Below are 19,920 nucleotides of genomic sequence, written 5' to 3'. Positions count from 1 at the left end.
GCACTTTTTCAGTTTTCAAATGTATATGTTTATCATTTCGTTTGATTTATTCTAGCAACATGCCTGTGAACTAGAGAGGTGGAAACAGTTATCACTTGGAGACAGAGAAGGCCAAGGTGAAGGACTTCATTCCAAACATAGGATCTCACTTCCACCCAGAGTGCTGTCCCTTAATTAGACCCAGGTTTTTCTGTGGGCAGATTACAATCTACCCATTGATCTTAAAGGCACGCCGGGTTAATTTCCCAGTTGACAACTGCCACCTGCTCCCTCCCTATGGGAATTTCCCAAGGGGAACGTGGCCAGCCCTGACTCAGCCAGCCCACACCTCGCCTAGACTTCCAGCAGCCACCCTTCACCCACCTTGATCACACTTGAAGGAAATCAAAAGTAACACCTTCTTGGGAAAGGGCTGGGGCCTCTCGCCGGAGATGGTGCTGCCTCCCACTCAGCAGCTGCTGTCTTGTCCATTTAGACTCACAGATCGGGTTGAGTCTCAGAAGCCTCTATGTGGATCAGAACTGGGGTGGGGGAATCTGAGGGAAGAGGCTCATTTCCTGGTGCTCTGTGGGAGTGATAGACTTTGAGTCTTGTAACAATCCCTCACTTCTTTGTTTGAGGATAGCAACAAAGAAAGAAGACAACACTTTTTCTTCTTCCAGGGAGTCCACAATAGGTTTCTGAAGGCAGACGTTTTAGCAGATACCCTCTCGTTGTCTAGCAATGCTTCCTTGTCATTACCAGTTTGAGCTGGATATTCATAAGAGCTACCATTTACTGAGCAGAAGCCATGCGCCGGCCACCATGCAGAACGAGACAGTCAGAGCCCCAGGGAATACAGTTGTGAATAAAGCTTTCCTGAAGCTTACAATTTACTGGGTTATGGCTACTGAACAACTGCTTAAGTTGAATGATTAGAAGGGGATGCAGGGTTCGGAAGGGAAAGTCCGGGGCGCTTCAGGAGTCTATAGCTGACATTACTTGATTTAATCCTGACAGTAGCTCTGGGAAGTAGTATCACCATTTCTCATTTTTCAGACAAGACAACCAAGGCTGAGAAGTTTAAGTAAATTTCTCATTGAAAGGAAAGAGCTGGGATTTGACTTGGTGAGCTTCTACTCTGTACTCAATGCTCATACACAGAAACAAAACTCCTCACCAGTGTTGGAAGTGTACCTCTTCTTTAAGTTTAAATTTGGACATATCATTGTTCGATTAGAAGATCAAAGGTTCTTACCTCTATGGAGAAGCTTCAGGGGGTTGTGAAACCCCTGAAACTGTATGCAAATTTCAGTGAGTATCTGCATATGTTTCTTGGGGAGAAAGTCCCTAGGTCACACCATGTTCTTTGAGGATCAATGACACCAAAATGTTAATAACCACTGCATTGGCTCATGTATTCATGACTGCACCTGACTTTGTTCTCAGCCCACTCAGCAGGCAGCTGAACAAGCCCAGTGCAAAAAGAGGTTAGTGGGTGTTTGTTGATCTCCACATTTTTACAAGTTGTTGATGGTGATGGCTGAGAGACCGTTCACCTCTCAGCCTTGCTCCTTCCCCTCATCTGCCAAGCCGTCTGGTTGGGATAGGTAGAACAGGTGGTGTGGGTCTCTTCTGGGGCACCAAGAGCCTTCTCCCAATATACCTCTCCGAAGGGTCCAGTTGTGTCATAAAGCCAGTATTTCAGATTTTTAGACATTATATTAGTTTCCTGGGCTGCTGTAACAAAGTACAACAAACTGGGTGGCTTAAAACAACAGAACTGCATTCTCTCACAGTTCTGGAGGCCAGAAGTCTGAAGTCAAAGTGTCTAAAGGCTCTAGGGAAGAATCCTTCCTTGCCTCTCCCTAGCTTCTGGTGTTGCGGGCAATCCTTAGTATTCCTTAGCTGTGTCACTCCAATTTCCATCTCTTCATGCAGCTGTCTTTTCTCTGTCTCTGTGTCTTTCATGATCTTTTTATAAAGATACCAGTCATTGGACTTAGGGTCCCCCCCAGTCCAGTATGATCCCATTTTAACTAACATCTGCAAAGACCCTCTTTCCAAATAAGGTCACCTTCTGAGGTTGGGGGGGAAACAAATTTTGGGACTACACTATTCAATCCGGTACTGATATAGTCTTCCACCTTGTCTTCTGCTAACAAAATAAGTGCTTCTCAGTAAAACAGCAATAACCTCAGAAGCCTTGTCAGTGGTTTATTTAGGAGTGTAAATGAATTTATCAGGTATTTTTCCAAAGGCAGGTTCTGCTTGGGCAAGTAGATATGCAGTTCCTAGGTAGCTGGATGGGAAGAGATAAACTCCTAACAGGGGAGGGCAACTGGCTAGGAGGCTGGAGACACTAAAGACAAATTTTCTTCACTTTATAGTGTTCCTAGGTTAGCTCTTGATGTAGAATTCATTCATTATCTTGATGTAGAACTCATTCATTTAGGGACCCATTCATTCATTCTAAAAGTATAGAATGTTTGATGTGTTAAGAAATATTTTTTTTTGATGGAGTTTCGCTCTTATAGCCCAGGCTAGAGTACAATGGCGTGATCTCGGCTCACTGCAACCTCCGCCTCCCAGGTTCACGCGATTTTCCTTCCTCAACCTCCCAAGTAGCTGGGATTACAGGCATGCGCCACCATGCCCGGCTAATTTTGTATTTTTAGTAGAGATGAGGTTTCTCCATGTTGGTCAGGCTGGTCTCAAACTCCTGACTTCAGGTGATCCACCCCCCCTTGGCCTCCCAAAGTGCTGGGATTATGGGCACGAGCCACCATGCCCTGCCTGATGTGTTAAGAAATTTTAAGGGCAAACAAAATCAATCAGTTATGGCCCCTGCCCTAAATGAACCTGCAGTCTCACAGGGGAAAGGAACGGGCATGGACTACCTGTATGCAGGTCAGAAAGTGAGGAGTGTTCCCTGTCCATAACACTTAGACCCCTGCTGGTGAGGAGCAGTGAGAATGCTGTGCATATATCTACCCTAGGGTAGATCAGAAAAGGCCTCATGAAAGTGGAGATACTGGAACTGGGTTTTCAAGGATGGATATGATGGAAACATGCAGAAGTAGGAGAGAGACAAGTGGAATCATAGAACAAAGACACTCGTGTGGGAGATCAGGAGACATGAATGGGAAATGGCATAGCTTGGCTGGAGCGTCATGAACAGGAAGCATCTGGATTGTGGGGGCTTTGACTACCAGGCTAAGGAAGTCAGGCTCTAGATTATTATTATTATTATCATTATTATTATTATTATTATTATTATTATTGAGAAAGAGTCTCACTGTTCCCCAGGCTGGAGTACAGTGGTATGATACAGGTTCACTGCCTCTTGGGTTCAAGCAATTCTCCTGCCTCAGACTCCTGAGTAGCTGGGACTACAGGCACGCACCACCATGCCCAGCTAATTTTTTGTATTTTTAATAGAGATGGGGTTTCTGCTGTGTTGGCCAGGCTGGTCTCAAACTCCTGGCCTCAAGTTATCTGCCCGCTTCAGCCTCCCAAAGTGCTGGGATTACAGGGATGAGCCACTGTGCCCAGCCTGGGCTCTAGATTTTAATGCTGGGGCCATGAGGGGCTCTGAAAGAGACTGAGCTGTGAAAGGCAGGATTAGAGTGGTGTTTAAGAAGGCTAACTGGGTGGGGTTCGGTGGCTCATGCCTGTAATCACAGCACTTTGGGAGATGGAGGTGAGAGGATCCCTTGAGCCTAGGAGTTCGAGTCTAGCCTGGGTAACAAAATGAGAACTCTGTCTCTATAAAATTTTTTAAAAATTTAGCTGGGTATGGTGGTGCACATCTGTGGTCCCAGCTACACGGGAGACTGAGGTGGGAGGATCCTTGAGCCCAGGAGGTTGAGGCTGCAGTGAGCAATAATGGCACCACTGCACTTCAGCCTGATCGACAGAGCAAGACCCTGTCTCAAAAAGAAAAAAAAAAGAAAAGAAGGCTAAGAAGGCTAACCGGACAGCAGAGCATGTCATGGGAAGAAGAAATGGGTACAGGAAACCAGTTAGGCCACAGCAAGAGGGGACCAGCACTAGAAATTGGATAGAGTCACGTGATTGGGGCAAGAATGGAGAAGTCAGCACGAGACAGAATATGTAGTGAGGGCAGGACAGGGCAACTGATTGGATGGGGCCAAGTGGTTCTTGTTTTTTTTTAAGTTAGAAATGTTTATTAACCTAACATTTATTTTTAATCATTTTTTTGCTATGCAATATTTTATACACACAAAGGAATATAGGTAATGTATATGTAAGTTAGGAAGTGTAATAGTCAAATGAGCACCCTTGAACTTAACATTCACTACCTGTGTGCCTGACCCCATCCTGAATTTCTTATTGACCATTCTCTTGCTTTTTTCTCATAATTTTACCATATATGTTTGTATCCCTAAAACATAGGGAGGGAGATGTCACCTTCCGTGGATGACACCTGGGAGGTATTTCAGAGGCACTAGCTTAACCGTCTTCTCTCTGTTCCAGCCCTGCCCCGAAGAGCAGCTGCTGCCTGACAGTGACTTGGGGGCAGGCCCCATAGTAACACATTCTGTGGCAGGAGGTTCTGTCAGACGATGGTGACTTACAGATTAGAGACTTGTTAAGGAGTGACAGAGGAGCTGAATATTTATACTTCGGAGAATAGCTTACTTTCTCCTGGCCTAGGGGAGGACACCCTTCCAGTCATATGGCTCTGTAATATTCACTCTAAAACTCGGTGGCTTAAAAACATTTATTTTGCTCACAAATCTTCAGTCTGGGCAAGGATAGCTTGTGGCTATTCCACTTAGTATTGAGTAGCGTGGCTTGAAGGCTGAAGTTGGAGTCCTCTGAAGGCTCACTCACTCATATGTCTGGTGACTGGGCTGGGAAGACACAAACAGTTGGGGGCTGGAACAGCTGGGGCTCCTTGGCACTCTCTATGTGCTGTCTCTATATTGTCCCTCCCTCATAGTAGCTTTGAGGGCCAAATGTCTTACATGGTGGCTAATAAATACGAGTTCATATGTCCCAAGAGAAGGAGATCCAGATGGAAGCTGTATTACCTTTGATATCCTAATCTCAGAGATCACATAGCCATACTTTATTGGTAGAGGAGTTACAAAGTTCCACTCACGTCCAAAGGGAGGGAACATAGACCCCATTTCTTGATGCCAACCTTACATACACAAAATTTTAGTAGGTTCTTAGGAGGAATCTGCGGTAATACTATGTGTAGACAATGTTTTTCACATGGTAAGAATGGATCCACAAAAATGTGGCTATCTTTGGAAAATACAGTCTGTCCCAGTCTCTGACTTAGAAGAATGAAATGCTTTGATGTGTTTTCACAGGATTAGCCTTGGAAAGAATAGGAATACACATATGAACAAGTAACAGCTTGGCAAATAACCAGTCAAACATAAGGGCTAGGGTCTAAGGTACATCCCTCAGAGGACTTCTGCTTCAAAACCCAAGGAAATGGCATCAACCGACAGAAATTGGTCTTGAGCTCTGTAACCGATGATCACTGTGCTGTAGCATTTAATTCAAAAAAGAGTAATTATTTTTGAGCTCCCGTTTCATGTGAGGTGCCACGGTAGGTATCAGCATACAGAGACAGAGAGACATACATTTTCTGAGATGCTCACAAGCTGCTTACTGAAACATCTTGTGACCAGACATGACAGAGCAAGGTGGTTGTGGGCCAGAAAAGGGAAAGAGAGGCAAAGGAAGAAAGAAGATATGAAACCCAAGAAAGAAAGGAGTAATAGAAAGTGAGAAAGAAGATTTAAAAAAATTTTCCATTTCTATTTGAGTCTCTTATCTTTTCTGCTCTAATATTGTGCTCTTTTCCTGCAACCTCACACACACAAAATTTTAACTAGTAGGTTCTTAGGAGGAATATGCAGTAATACTATGTGTAGACAATGTTTTACACAAAGCCTTTGGACTCCTTTTTGAGGTAAGCTTCAAATACCCCGGCAGAGATCTTCACAGTTTGCACACTGTTGACCAGTGGCTCACTGCTAGTTTCCTCACCTTCAACTCCCTTGGGATGCCATCCTCCAAAGCACAGTCTCCCTCGTGGCGCTCTCCTTCGGATTCTTACAGGTAGATGGGATTCATGGGATGGAGCTTGAGCAAGGAAGATGAATGCCTACTTGTGGTGTGACCAGTTCTATTTTACTGGGGGAAAGAGGGCTGGGTGCTCAGTTTATCTGCATCTCCATACTTCATTCACCTGTGAAACTGAACAACCTTTCACCCATGAAACTGAAGAAGGGAAAGGGTGGAGGGAACTTGCACACATTCAGCAACTGGTCTGGAATCTCTCCCAGGTTCTCTCCATCTCGGGGGCCTTCCAGACAGTCCCACTGTCAGCCCCTACTGCTTATGCTGGGATATGGTCCTGGGCCCATCTGAAGGTCTGCAGAATTGATCCTCCAAGCTGAAGAGGCTTCCAAGAATTTCCATTGTTAATTTTTTATTTATAACAGCTTTTTATTTTTTTTTGTCTTTTAAAAAATATTAATTTTATTTTATTTTAAGTTCCTGGATACATGTGCAGGACGTGCAGGATTGTTACATAGGTAAATGTGTGCCATGGTGATTTGCTGCACCTACCAACCCATCACCTAGGTATTCAGCCCAGCATCCATTAGCTATCCTTCCTGATGTTCTCCTTCCCCCTGCCCCTGGACAGGCCCCAGTGTGTAATGTTCCCCTCCCTGTGTCCATGTATTCTCATTGTTCAACTCCCACTTATAAGTGAGAACATGTGTGGTGTTTGGTTTTCTGTCCCTGTGTTACTTTGCTGAGGATAATGGCTTCCAGCTTCATCCATGTCCCTGCAAAGGACATGATCTCGTTCCTTTTTATGGCTGTACAGTATTCCACGGTGTATTTGTACCACATTTTCTTTATCCAATCTATCATTGATGGGCATTTGGGTTGAATCTATGTCTTTGCTATTGTGAGTAGTGTTGTAGTGAACATACATGTGCATGTATATTTATAATAGAATGATTTATATTCCTTTATGGACCAGTGGAACAGAATAGAGATCTCAGAAATAAGACTGCACATCTACAACCATCTGATCTTCAACAAACCTGACAATAACAAGCAATGGGAAAAGGATTCCCTATTTAATAAATGGTGCTGGGAAAACTCGCTAGCCATACGCAGGAAATGGAAACTGGACCCCTTCCTTACACCTTATGCAAAAATTAACTTTATATGGATTAAAGACTTAAATGTAAAACCCCAAACTATAAAAACCCTAGAAGAAAATCTAGGCAGTACCATTCAGGATATAGGCATGGGCAAAGATTTCATGATGAAAACTTCAAAAACAATTGCAACAAAAGCCAAAATTGACAAATGGTATCTAATTAAAGAGCTTCTGCACAGCAAAAAAAAAAAAAAAAAGTATCATCAGAGTAAACAGACAACCTACAGAATGGGAGAAAATTTTTGCAATCTGTCCATCTGACAAAGGGCTAATATTGAGAATCTACAAGAAGCTTAAACAAATTTATAAGAAAAAAAACAAACAACCCCATTAAACAGTGAGCAAAGGACATGAACAGACACTTCTCAAAATAAGACATTTATGCAGCCAACAAACATGAAAAAAATCTCAACATCGCCGATCATTAGAGAAATGCAAATCAAACCACAATGAGATACCATCTCACGCCAGTCGGAATGGCAATTATTAAAAAGCCAAGAAACAACAGATGCTGGTGAGGCTGTGGAGAAATAGGAACACTTTTACACTGTTGGTGGGAGTGTAAATTAGCTCAACCATTGTGGAAAACAGTTGGTGATTCCTCAGAAACCTAGAACCAGAAATATCATTTGACCCAGTAATCCCATTACTGGGTATAACAGCTTTTAAAAGATAATTCACATGCCATACAATTCACTCATTTAAAGTGTACAATTCAATGGTTGTTAGTATATTCACAATTGTGTAGCCATTGCCACGATCAGTTTTAGAGCATTTTCGTCACTCCAGAAGGAAACCCTGTACCTATCAGCAGTCATTCCCCATTTCCCGTAATCAGTATCCCCCATACCCCCACCTCTAGGAAACAACTGATCTACTTCCTCCTGCTGATGGATTTGCCTACCCTGATGGATTGTATGATTTCGTGGAATCATACAATATGTGTGGTCTTTTGTGACTGGCTTCTTTCAAGGTTTTCAAGTTTCATTCATACTGCAGCATTTATCAGCATTTCATTCCTTTTTATTGTTGAATACTATTCCATTTTCTGAATATAGTACATTTATTCATCAGTTGGCAGAAATTTTAGTTGTTTACACTTTTTGATAATTATGAATAATGCTGCTAAGAGGATTTGTGTACAATATTTGTATGGACATGTTTTTAGTTCTCTTGGATATATAACTAGGGGTTGAATTGCTGGATCATATGGTAACTCTATGTTTAACTTTTTGAGGAACTGTCAAGACTGTTTTCCAAACAAATGGCTGCGTCATTTTATATTCCCATTAGCAATGTAAATGAGTGTTCCAATTTCTCCACATTCTCACCAACACTTGTTATTTCTGTCTTTGTTATTATATTCATCCTGGTGGGTATGAAGTGATATCATTGTGGCTTTGATTTGCCTTTCCCTAAGAGCTAATGATGTTGAGAATCTATTCATGTGCTTATTAACCATTAGTATATCTCCTTTGGAGAAATATCTAGTCAGATCCTTTGCCCGTTTATTAATTGGGTAATTTGTGTTTTTATTAAGGAGTTGCAAAAGTTATTTATATATGCTGGATACAAGTCCCTTATCAGATATATGATTTGCTAATATTTTCTCCCATTCTGTAGGTTTTTTTTTTTTTTTGACCTTCTCGGTGGTGTCCTCTGAAGGGCAAAAGTTGTAATTTTGATCATGTCCAATTTATGTATTTTTTTGTGGTTGTTATTTGTGCTTTTGGCATAATAGCTAAGACACTATTGCTTAATCCAAGGCCACAAAGACTTATGCCTATGTTTCTTCTAAGAGTTTAATAGTTTAGCTTTTACATTTAGGTCTTTGACTCATTTTGAGTTAATTTTTTTATAAGCGTGAGGAAAGGCTCCAACTTCATTCTTTTGCATGTGGCTATCCAGTTTTCCCAGCATTATTTGTTGAAAAGACTATTTTTTCCCTCATTGAAATGTCGTGATAGCCAATGTTTTCTTTTTCCAATGTAAATATGTTGTAGTAAAATATATATAACATAAAATTTACCATCTTAACCATTTATTGTTTGGGTTTTTTTGTTTGTTTGTTTTTGAGACAAGGTCTCACTCTGTTGCCTAGGCAAGAGTGTGGTGGCATGATCACGGTTCACTGCAGCCTTGACCTACTGGGCTCAGGTGATTCTCCCACCTCAGCCTCCCAGGTAGCTGGGACTACAGGTGTACACCGACAAGCCCAGGTAATTTTTAAATTTTTTGTAGAGAAAGGATTTCACTTTGTTGCCCAGGCTGCTCTCGAACTCCCGGGCTCGAGCGATCCTCCCACCGAGATTACAGGCATGAGGCACCGTGACTGGCTCACTGTTATTTTTTATGGCATGGAAAAGCAGTGAGAAGCTATTAATAAGGAAATTGCAGAGAAATTTCTTGATGAATCCTGGACAGTAGTGATTTGTGACAGCTATGTTGTGCTGTGCATTTCACAAGCATTATCTCATTTAATCCTCACAACTCTATGAGGTATTATATGATTATTCCCATCTTATTGATGAAAAACTGAGACTTAGAGGGAGGTTAAGAAGCTTGCACAAAGGTCAACTGCTAATAACCAGTGGTGCTGGGCTTTGAATCCAGGCCCATCTGACTCTAGCACTGGTATTAACAATTATGGGCTCATGCTGAAGTAACAGCTGCTAACTATGTGTCAGCCACTCTTCTAAGCATATTACTAACTCATTTCATTCCTACAGTAATCATACTCACATACAGATGGATAAACTGAGATGCAGAGTTTCAATAACACCCCAACCAATCAGTGGTAAAGACAGAATTTGAACCCAGAGTCTTTGATTTTAATGTTTTTAGCCACCACACTAAATTCTTCAAAGCTTTGTTGCTGCGGTTTTTAGGTTTCATCTGCAGCTTCTTTTGTCGTATTTTTTTTTTTTAAGTCTACTCATTTGTGATTTCCACAAACAAGTTGCTTTAATTTTGCCTGGCCTCTTTGATTCCAAGGTTGCTCGCTATAATAGCCTTAAAGAAATTTCTAGGAGATATTTTTGTCTTAATGAGATGAGTTGTTCTCATAATGCTGAGCTTCTGCTTTTCTAAGCCAGGAGAGTTACTTGTAATAACTGGGGCATCAACAGCTTATGGGAACCCAACCAATCCCGCTGTGGATTTTATTTAAGGCAAGATGGGCGACTTTCACCCTTTAGGCCTGTGGATCACCGTTCATGGCTCTTCAATGCTGCCGTTCAAAAAGATGACTGGCACGATGCTCCCAGTTTTTACTATTTCTTTTGAAACATGAAATGTCAGAGCTTATTAATTCTACTTGTTCTTTCTGCAGATGAAAAAAACTCTGACTGCCCCAAAGGTTATGAGACTTGCCCAGGACTTCTGATCCTAGTCCAGGGAATTTCCTGGCCTCTAGGCTGCCTCTTGGCGATGTCGGTGTATTTGTTTTTTGTGTTTTGGGGGGTGAACTGTCCCAGGGTGTCTGCTGCTCATGTCTTCGTAGTGGAATGCAGGATGATATAATGCTTTTCAGCTGTTTCATTGTGAATTTACTCCAGATAGTTTTTGTTTAATCACAACAATATTTCCTGGGTTGCCAGGCAACATGGTGATGAAGTTTCAGTCTTTATTGCCAGCCAATGAAATGGAAAGGGTTCTATCTTTTGTTTCCAGATGAAGTTCTCTCTCTCTGTTTCTAGATTTGTGTTCGCTTTGTGTTGAGATCAAAAAATCAAAAAGGCATAAGGAGAAAAAGCTAATTAAAGAGGGAATGGGCTGGGCGCAGTGGCTTACGCCTGGAATCTCAGCACTTTGGGAGGCCGAGGCGGGTGGATCACAAGGTCAAGAGATTGAGACCATCCTGGCCAACATGATGAAACCCTGTCTGTACTAAAAATACCAAAAATTAGCTGGGTGTGGTGGTGCACGCCTGTAATCCCAGCTACTCGGGAGGCTGAGGCAGGAGAATCACTTGAACCCGGGAGGTGGAGGTTGCAGTGAGCGGAGATCACACCATTGCACTCCAGACTGGTGACAGAATGAGACTCTGTCTCAAAAAAAAAAAAAAAAAAAAGGAATAAACATCCTTCCTTCTGGTTCTTTTACTTGAATAAGTGGAATGTGTGGACATTTAATTTGTGTGTGACAGTAGGTTGGGGGGAATGTTGGCACCTTGGAGAGTTGCCTTAAAACTCAACATAGACCTGGCTAATTGGGAAAGGAAACACGTTTAATTAAGACAAAATTAGAAAGTCACAACTCCAGGGTAATTCACATAGGTAAAATATGCACCCATCTGAGGAAGGACTACCGGGTGCATGTAAGCTACAAATTAATAATGAAATGTGTGTGTGTGCTCCTCCCTCGCTGCTTTCAGGTCTGGTTCTAACCCAACGAACACTTTTGTTAAGTTCAGGAATCCTCAATGGAAATGGGAGGATGGCAATCCCGGAAGACACTAAAGAAAATTAATGAATGATTTGTGGTTAGAGGAAAGACGAAAAGAACCTGTGTTGTGTTGATGAGTTGGTGGAGGCAGAATGCTGCTTGCCACCCACCAGGACCTTCTGGCGCATTCTCATTCCACTGTTGCCATCTGTGGGTGCTGCATGTTGCTTCCCCTCCTGTTACCTGGTGCCTCTGATGCCTCCCTTCTGATGTCTCTCTGATGGTGTCGCTCATTTTTACCAGGAAGCTCATTTGCTTGTGCTGGTGTTGTGGCCCGTGAGGTAAGCATTTCCCTACAGGAGACCAAGGTCCAGGACCCTGCATTATACAAGCCCATTAAGTCACCAGCTTCAGGAAGGCCTTTGGTCACCCTCATCTAGACACATCCCTGTTCCGCCTCTTGCACCCGGCCTCCAGCTCTCTTCTTCTTTTCTTTGGGTCCCAGCCTCTCTTTTTGGATACCTTCTTTTATAAAATAAAACCCAGATGTTTGGCCCTGTTCAGAACTGCAGTTCCTGTCCCCCTCACTCCCTACATCCTGTAGCATGCATCCACAATGAGTTTCCTTCATAAACAACATGCTTCCGGAATTTCTCTGATCTGATTTCCTCTGCATCACCTTTGCCAGAATCACACTTGCCAAGGTTTCCAGTGACTCCTAATCATCAACAATCCTAACCGTCAACAAAACAGACCATTCTCCATGTTTTGTCATTCATTCATTCACTCGTTCGATAAAGCTGATTGCACATGTACCATGCTGGACACATGAAATGAAGGATGCAGGTCCTGCTGTCAACACACATGCATTCCAGTAGAGGAGAAACCAACACACAGACACCAATGTCTGGCTCCTGACCTGATCTTAGGGCAGGAAATGCTTCCTAGGACTCTTGGTGGCTTGGTTGGTTGGCTCATCAGTTGACTGCTTAATACCTTCCTTTACCTGATCTACATGTTTTGCCCTTTAATCCAAGCTATTCTTACATCCTCCTTTGGAGATAGATATGTTCTGTAATCCTGTCTTTATAAAGCCCCTTAGTGTACACCACATATTTAAAAACACCTACTGTGCGCAGATCAAGGCTTCAATAACATAAAAATGAAAGAGGTTGAGACCACAGCAAATGAGCATTTAAAGGAAGGCAAGAAGGAACTGTTTAATGAAAGAAAAAAATGGCAAAATAACTTGAAACAACTTAGAGTGAGAACCTAACCTTTAGTCATAAACACCTACAGATGCTTATGAATGTCAGTAGTCAACATTCAGGGAGGCTTGGATTTTGCCCCTTCATCCAAGCTATTCTTACACCCTCCTTTGTAGAGAGATATGTTCTGTGATCCTAGAAAGCCCCTTAATATATACCACATATTTAAAAATGCCTAAATGTACAGATCAAGGCTGCAATAACATATAATGAAAGAAAAGGATGGCAAAACAGAACTTAGAACAAGTTAGAGTGAGAACCTAGTCTTTAGTCATAAACATGTACGGATGTTTATGAACATTAGCAGTCAACATTCAGGGATGCTTGTTCAGCCAGTAGGTGCTGGGTAATGGAGCTGATTGCTCATCAGCTACATCTGTTCTGATTGACAGAGTGGATTTCCATAAAGATAATCAAAGCATCGGCTCAGGCTCCTTCACCTTCACAGCCATGTGAGGGTCCAGTAAACTGTTCACATGCTTATAGGTTTTTGTAAAATCTATACAAGTAAGATAAATGAACTTTAATTGGTTAAGACCACAGTCTCTTTCTAGTGTGATTTCCTTTCCAATATACTCCCTTCTTGAATTGGTGACTGCAGGCATTTTTGGGATCAGAATAAGGGAAGCGGAGTCAAGCAGACATTTAGTTTGGATTAGAGGTATATATTTATGAGGTTCACAGTTGCTTCTGTGTATAGTTAACGTAGCCACTGGTGTGAGTAGTTTACAGAAATGCTTCTAATGCCGATTGTGCTGACTCAACCAGTTCCATGACTGAGCTGAGGTGAACAGGCATTTAAGGACCTGGCACCAGAAGTGTGTGGGTAATAGAAGATGATCAAGGTTTGACACGGAAGGGGCCAGAAGCTATTCTGTGACAAATTCTTCCCATCATCAGATATGTAAAATTTTAAGCTGAAGATTCAACTGTCATCAATGCCTTGTCAAGATATAAGCTGTCTCTTGTCCAGTATAGACTTGATAATGCAGCCTACGAAACTGCAAATGCACCATAGAAAGAATTATTTTCATATCTTTCCATAGAAAATCCATAGAAATATTCAGATATTAACAAGTAATCTGTAACAAAAAATTCAATCATAAAAGCAGTAACAGATAAAGAAGATAAAATCTTTGAAAAGAAGTAATGGATACACTCTTGAATTCTTGGCAATCAAATTAATGAAGAGGTATGAATCTAGTCACCCCAGAACTCCAGCAAAATGGGCCCCAGTCCTGAGTCTCTGCTCTAGGGGACCCAGTTATAGCTTTCCTCCTTGTTCCATTCCAAGGGTGCGGAGTCCCTGGGGAGTGAGGAGACACTTGCCTGTCAGTGGTATTAGCCTCTGGCACAGTTTTGACAAGAAGTCTACACGTGTTTCTCCACACTGGAGCCTGGTATCTGGAAAGCACATTCGGGAAAGAAATTCGTAAATCACACTGGAGAGAGAGTAGCAAACCAGAACATATAGCCAGTGTATTGGAGAAGGCCAGATGGTAGAAAACCAAGTGCAATTTTGTGACATGTAAAAAGTAGCCACCCACTTAGGCCTCCCCACAGGAACAAGGGAGAGCCAAGTGCCTCAGAATAATAGGGTGAAGAGGAAGTTGGCTGGAGAGAGAGGCCCTTGGAAAGAAGAATGCTGTTGAGATGGGTGAATCTTGGCTGGCAAGGCCCTGAGGGTGAGAGGCCATGGCTCTGCCTCCCAGAGCCAGCAGGAATGTGTGGTGACCCTTGTATCCTGCCCGCCTGCCTGGCTGAGGCTGCAGCCAGACTATGAACTGAAATGAAAATATCCTTCTAAGGGTATTTCAGGTTCAAAATCCAGTTGGCTAGCGGGAGGAAAAGGATATTATCTGATGACAGATAGTGGTAGCCAGTGTCTGTTGGTTACTCATAGAATCAACATAGGCTGGGAATTCCAGGGAGGTGCATTCCAGAAAGCCTGCATCCTAGTACTTGACTCTGGTTTAGGGAAACAATGGGGTGTCACGGAGGGGAGTGTGTGTGTGTGTGTGTGTGTGTGTGTGTGCGCGCTGAACATTCATCTCTAGTCATGATGTGACTGGAGTTAGAAGGTCATTCCTCCATTCTTCAAAAGCTTGAGGATTCCTGAGAACACTAAGCTCAGGAGGATGATGTTTGCTTTTCCTCAACTCACTTTGCAAATATCTATGGTGAGCTTGCTCTATACCAGCCATTTGTGCTAAGAACTGGAATGTAAAGATAGAGGAGATAGGCTCCCTCCCTCTAGAACTCTGAAAATTTAACAGGGGGCTTACAGAATTATGTTCTGGTAAAGAATGATCTAGCAGAAACTAGCAGCTACTCGTTAATTCTCTGGATGTTGGCATTGGCTTGTTATGTTGGATGACTTTTGGACTGGGAGCAAAGATGGATGTTTGGAGTAAGTTAATTTTGGGCTCTAAGACCTTCTGTCTCATAACAGATCTATTTCCATTTCACTCTACTTTTCAGCACATCAGTTTCGGCTATTCACAGCCTCATAGGTCCCTGGATGAGTGGAAGTACTAAGAGCATTCAGTAAAGTCACTACTCTCTGTTGCTCCTCTTGTAACTGTCTTCTAAGAATAAAGATGACCAGTGGCTCCTTCCAAATTGGTCCATTGCTGTATTGGTAGTGAGGATGGCTGATCTATAGTAACGGCCCTTAATCTGGGGACCAAAGCACTAGCTGTTGGGAGCCAGAGTCCATCGCATGACTTGGTTGACCCTGTGAGCTAACCTGCTGGTTCTGCCGTAGAATCCTATGCTCCTCCCTCAAGGAAGCCATTTGGGCCAAAACAGTAGAACGTTTTCAGGGCTGTAATGTAAGTTATGAAACAAATGGCAGTGAAGTCAGTGCTTTGTCTTCTTCCAAAGAAGAAGAAACATGAAAGTTATTCTATGCTTTAAAGTTTAATGGTTTGCTGCAATAGCACAGAACACTCCTACATTACGAGATACGAGCCATTCTGTATGGTAATAAACAAGAGTAGCTGACATGACTCCATGTTTGGTGAAAAAGGGAGGATGTCCCAGAGCAAAGAACCAGAGAAGTGGATGAAAGTTCCTTAGAAAATTGCAGTTGAGGGTGATGGGGATGTGGGATGTCACAGAGGGGAGGATGTGTGTGTGTGTGTGTGTGTGTGTGTGTGTGTGTAGTTGAACATTCATCTCTAGTCATGATATTTAGCTATAGTGTTGCCCCTATGAACCTGGAAATTAAAGGAGCAGAAGTAAGACTATGATGGCTGTAAGCTTCTCATCCAATGGGACTGTGGCCAGCCCCTAAGAAACAACCAACTTAAGCATAGGAGCAACCAGCGAACAAATGTCCAGGCAAATGGATGCTTCCTTATGCCTCCTTGCTTTCTAAACTAGTTACTCTGCATTATTTGTATAGTTAAAAGATAATGCTTATGTTATGCAATTTGCTTGTAGTTTAGAAAAGTGATTATACTGATAGTTTTTCCTGAATATCTTTAAATCCATTGTTATACTTGACAAATACCTCTCAAATCTCTCAAACGTTCTTCCTAAAAAGAACTGTGAACATCTCTCAATGCCTTGGGCAGGTCTTTGAATGTAGCAGGTGATCGGAAGTTTGTGGTTGCTGATGGCTGATGATGATGATGATGATGATGATAATGTTTTATATGCTCACTATGCACGAGGTTCTTTATCCTGCACTTGGCTTTCATGAAGTCATTTCATTGCCAACACTCTGAGTCAGGTGTTGGCAATAAGAGGATAAGTAACTAGTCTGTGTCCACACGGTGCATGAGTGGCTGAAAAGGGAAAGGGACCCTAGTGTTTCAGACTCTAAAGTCTAAGCTCTTAATTGCTCCACTGTACTGATTCTATGATACTCATGAACACTGACTACCTGCTACTCTTCTCCTTACCAGATATAAGTTAAACCATATAAATAAACCAGATGTTTTTTCCCTAGACAAAGATGCTATTATTGCTTGAGAAGATGAATATCCGAGATTTTTATAAAAGCAAAACGGGGAATCCGGTTTTCTTTCAATGGGATATTTGCTGCCAGGTCCTGGGGGAATATATTTTTTCTTTTCATTTTATTTTTAGTTGACACATAACAACTGTACATATTTCTGGGGTACAGGTGATATTTCAACATATGGTGTGCAATACTCAAATCAGAATAGTTAGCATTTCCATCACCTCAAACATTTATCGTTTCTTTGTGTTGTGAACATTCAAAATCCTTTCTTCTAGCTTTTGAAAATAACACTGAATTATTGTTAACCGTATTCACCCTACCCAGTGCTACAGAACACTAGAATTTATTCCTCTCATCTGGCTATAACTTTGTGTCCATTAGCCAACCTCTCCCTATCCTCCCTTCCCCACTACCATTCCCACCCTAATCTCCACAACTCTACTCTCTGCTTCTCTAAGCTCAATCTTTTTTTTTTTAATGTGGTATTTATTTTTCTGTGCCTAACTTATTTTACTTAAAATTATGTCCTCCAGGCTTATTCACATTGCTGCCAATGACAATATTTCATTCTTTTTTTTTATGGCTGAATACTATTCCATTGTCTATATATGCCCCATTTTCTTTATCCACTCATCTGTTGGTGGATGCTTAGGTTGCTTCCAAATCTTGGCTACTGTGAATAGTGATGCAATAAACGCGGAGGTGTAGGTATTTCTTCGGTATATCGATTTCCTTTCTTTAGGATAAATGCCCTGGGGAGTATCTTAAAGATGGTGTTCACTTTGTTATTAACAGACACGTTCCCGGCCATCTTCTTAGCTACTGAAAAAAAGTGGATGCCTGGTCCAGTGGACCAAGCAGGTCTGGCATGGAGCTTCTAGTTCTGGCCTGACCACCCTCACTCACAGGCTGTGGGATTAAATCCAAGATACTTGATGATCCATTGTATTAGTCTATTCTCACGCTGCTAGTAAAGACATACCCAAGAATGGGTAATTTATAAAAAAAGATTTAATTGACTCACAGTTCTGCAGGGCTGGGGAGGCCTCAGGAAACTTACAATTGTGGTGGAAGGGAAAGCAAATACGTCCTTCTTCACATGGCAGCAGCAAGGAGAAGTGCCCAGCAAAGGGGGAAAAGTCTCTTATAGAAACATCAGATCTTGTGAGAACTCACTCACTACCATGAGAACAGCATGGAGGTAATCACCTCCATGATTCAATTACTTCCCACTGGGTCCCTCCCACAACACACGGAGATTATGGGAACTACAATTCAAGATGAGATTTGGGTGAGGACACAGCCAAACCATATCATCCATGGTGCAGAAGACTCATGAATTTGAGACAATTTGCCTCCCACCTAGCAGGGATGTAATGGGATTTAGTATAGGTGAAAGTGATTTTTAGTCTCTCTATTGGAAGATGTAAGCCAATAGATGATGTGGCTCTTTATGTCCTAAAACTTGTTAAGAAAAGAATTCTCCAGATTGGGCAATCAAATGCTTCTTTAAAATAATTTTTGAGATACCCCTCCCTAAAAAATAATATGAAAAAGTACAAACAAAAACATGTATGTTTAGGAAAGAGTATGTAGTTTTAGGCTCCTGTTCAGCTGGTGATTTTTGCCTATTAGTGTAAAAAAGTCAGTGCCGTCCGGGGTTGATACCTGAAGGAGAGATGGGCAGAAAGCACCGAAGCTTGGGAATCAGTCCTGCCTGATGAGGATGGAGGGCAGCATTTGGAGGGCAGCCTACAGGAAAGGGAGAATCCACACAGGGATGGCTGTACTCACAGGGACAGGGCAGGGACTGCAAGGGATAGGGGAATGGCTGCTACTGGCACATTATTAGTAATCCTAACCCCTCTGCCGCTTGTTATCATGGTGACTTTAGTCTTTTACTTTTTTTTGAGACGGAGTCTCGCTCTGTCGCCCAGGCTGGAGTACAGTGGCCCAATCTTGGCTCACTTCAAGCTCCGCCTCCTGGGTTCATGCCATTCCCCTGCCTCAGTCTCCAGAGTAGCTGGGACTACAGGCATCCACCACCACGCCCAGCTAATTTTTTGTATTTTTAGTAGAGACGGGGTTTCACCGTGTTAGCCAGGATGGTCTCGATCTCCTGACCTCGTGATCTGCCCGCCTCGGCCTCCCAAAGTGCTGGGATAACAGGCGTGAGCCACCGCGCCCGGCCTAGTCTTTTACTTTTTAAAGCAAGTTTACATATGTTGTCTTATCTTTCCCCCTTTTACTGGAAAGCTGTGGGGGATGCAGAGATGATCTCATTATGGTCAAAGCAGTGGAGGTTCAACGAGTGCCATTGACTTGCTGAGAGTTATTTTACTGTGTGGATTGGGATTTGAGGTTCCTTGACTGTGAGTTTGCTGCTTGTCTACATCTTCAGTGTCACAGTAGTGCCCGGATGGCTAACATTGTTTCTAAAACATTGGCTCTTGGAGAGTTATAGTGGAAGAAACAGTTTTCGAATTGAATGATTTAAAATGCATTTGGGCATAGAGTCCTACAAATGTGCAATTTGTTCCTGCTAGTGAGCCTAGAGATTAAGAGATTTGGTATTTTTTTTTTTTTTTTTTTTTTTTTTTTGAGACAGAGTTTCACTCTTGTTGCCCAGGCTGGAGTGCAATGGCGCGATCTTGGCTCACTGCAGCTTCTGCCTCCCAGGTTCAAGTGATTCTCCTGCCTCAGCCTCCTAAGTAGCTGGGATTACAGGCATGTGCCACCACACCTGACTAATTTTGTATCCTTAGTAGAGATGGGGTTTCACTATGTTGGTCAGGCTGGTCTCGAACTCTGACCTCAGGTGATCCACCCACCTCAGCCTCCCAAAGTGCCGAGATTACAGGTGTGAGCCACCACGCCCGGCCCTACTTTTTTTTTTTTAAATCTATTTGGAGATTAAAAAAAAAGTCACCAGGAAGCCTATTATTTTTCCATGTTTCTCCCACAATGAAAATAGATTTCTGTTTTCTTTTTGATTTTTTTGAATGTGTGAGACATTCTCATTATAAAAAATTTAAATAATATATAAAAATATAAAGAAGACAGTACAGGCATCCCAAGGTAAT

Source organism: Pongo pygmaeus, chromosome 14 (assembly GCF_028885625.2).
Source record: "Pongo pygmaeus isolate AG05252 chromosome 14, NHGRI_mPonPyg2-v2.0_pri, whole genome shotgun sequence".
Lineage (NCBI taxonomy): Eukaryota > Metazoa > Chordata > Mammalia > Primates > Hominidae > Pongo > Pongo pygmaeus.
Note: the sequence above shows the minus strand (reverse complement) of the source record.